Source organism: Octodon degus, unplaced genomic scaffold (genome assembly GCF_000260255.1).
Source record: "Octodon degus isolate 3935 unplaced genomic scaffold, OctDeg1.0 scaffold00008, whole genome shotgun sequence".
Classification (NCBI taxonomy): Eukaryota; Metazoa; Chordata; class Mammalia; order Rodentia; family Octodontidae; genus Octodon; species Octodon degus.
The window spans coordinates 1,621,060-1,623,615 of record NW_004524584.1 but is presented as its reverse complement, the minus strand read 5'-3'; positions in this window follow the sequence as shown (position 1 = coordinate 1,623,615).

The window sequence follows — 2,556 nt, the reverse complement described above, 5'->3', positions numbered from 1 at the left end:
AGAACTGGGGATTGAACTCAGGCCCTTGCGCTTGCCAGAGAAGCATTTATCCTACTGAGCCATCTCCTGGGCCCCTGAGGGATCTTTAGTGGAGCCAGGAAGTGACAAAGTAAGAACCAGAGCTTCCCCAAAGAATACCACAGTTGTTTTCAGTGACAGTGAGGTCCTGAGCTCCTCTAACAATGAGAAAATCCAAGTTCGCATGAGGAAAGTCAATGCAACAAGCTTCTCACGGAGACCAAGCACTGCACCATCTTCCCTTCCAGAGCCAGGAATTGATGCTCACAGTGAGGGCCAGAGCTCCCCCAGAGTAAAACAGCCATTCTCAGTGACAGTAAGGTCCTGAGCTCCTTTGACAATGAGAGCAGCTGAGTTCATTTGGAAAGCCAGCATGACAAGCTCCTCCAGGAAAACTGACAGCTCCCTACATCTTCTCAACTTCTTCCTGTCCAGTTCTGCCTCCTATGCTGCCAGCAGTACTCTGTAGCTGGTTCTCTAACACCCAGAACCACACTCATTCATTCCAGCTGGGTTTTACAAGTTGACCACCAGTTGTCAATCTGCCACATCAGTTCAGCTGACTTTCATTGTTCACTGTTAAGGCACCAGAGCCCTGCTCTGTCCTGTCCTAGGCCTGGAAGACCTTTCTATGGAGAAGTGTACCTGTGTGCAAGCCTGCATGCATGTGTGTTTGGTGAGTTACTAGCTTGACTGTTTTCCTTCTTACTCCAGAAAAATATTCATACTAGTGATTTTTCTATTAATGAGCATTTAGATTATTATTGGGTCTGTGATATTTACACAACACTTCTATTATAGCATGTCTGCCTGTGCCTGTGTGCCCTGTGCACAGGTCTGTATGTGGTTCAGTGACTCCAAGGGCCCCACAGTGACAGGAAGGCTGGTGTTATGGTTTATGCTTAGATACCCCAAAGCTTTATGGTCACAAGTGGGCTTTTTTTTTTTTTTTTTTTTTTTTTTTTTTTTTTAGTGAGGGCTGGATCTAGAGTGTATGATGCTGAGATTAAGTGTGTCTGATTACTAAATTAGTCCACTGATTGGCTGATAGGTTTGGCATAGTTCTGGGTATGGGTGCTATCCACCCTAGTGGCAGGTATAAAGGGAAGCTTCAATTGCTGCTTGTTGCCTTCTGCTTGCCATGAACTGTTTCTCCCCTCTGATGCCCCTCTTCATGCCACCCTGACTTGGAGTCAACCAACTATAGACTGAAACCTCTACAAACTGCGAGCCAAACAAGCCTTTCCTCTTTTAATTTTCAATGTCAGTTATTTTACTTCAGCAATAAGAAAAGTAACCAAAGCAGTCAGGAAGCTAATGGCTGGTCATCCTCTGTAGCACTTGCACCACTTTCACTCTTGAGAGTTGTGACTGTGTATCACAACCCACCTCCCAAGATCCTCCTCAAAATTTGATCTTACGTATTTAAAATATGGTCAGTAGAATTCTGTACTTATTTATTTGTCTCTTTTACCAGACTCTGAAATCCTTAAGGTCAGAGACTCTCCCCTCCTTGTGCAACTTTAAAATTCCATTGTATTCCTCTATTAATTTAGACAATTTATGCTCTCATTTTTCTGATTCCTCATAAAAGTTTAATATAGGCCTTTAAGGCTTAAGGTTATCTCCCCTTCCCCCATCTTCTGTGCCTTAATTATTTTCATTTCTGGTAATATAGTTCCAAATTATTTTTTGTCCCAACATGAGCCATTATTGTTGTCATTTAATAGAATTGATATTTGTTTAATTTTGCATGATTAGTCCTAGCCTAGGTCCGATGAGTGTGTGGGAGACCGTCTGGCTACCCTAGGCCAGTGGGACCTACTACTGGTCCCAGCCCAGGCGTAGAGTGGGTGAAACCCTCTCCCACCCCATTGGGATGCCCCCCACCACTTCGCAGCACCTCCCCCACTCAGCCCGCTGAGTAGGAATTTCTGCTGCATTCTGAAAACCCCCAGACCATGTCCTAGCCCAGGTCTGGTGAGTGTGTGGGAGAGCTTCCAGCTACCCTGTGCCGGCGGGACATCCTACTAGTCCCAGCCCAGGCGCAGCCTGGGTGAGACCCTCTTCCACCCCCTTGGGATGACCCCACCTCTCTGCAGCACCTCCCTCACCCCGCCCACCGAGTAGAAATTTCTGACCCATGCTGGGAACCCCCAGACACAGTCCTAGCCCAGACCCGGTGAGTGTGTGGGAGAGCTGTCTCTCGCCCCTACTCCACCTTCTCCCCTCCAGGCTCAGCTCAGGCCTGGCATACAGGCCTTGGGTGTAACCCTGCAACTGCCATCCCTGCAGAGAGTGTAGGGGATAGAACCACCCAGCTAGTCTAGGAGCAGAACATCTTGCCAGAGGGGCACAACAGGTTCACTCCCCAAGGGCAGCAGCAGGAAGGAGCTGAGCAGAGCAGCCAGACTCAAGCCAGGCACAGCTGGATAAATCCAAACCTTGTAGATCTGCACCTGAACTTGAGTACGTGCTAAGGATCTACAACAAAGGTCAGGAGACAGTGCTACACAAAATGACGAGAAGGAACAAAAT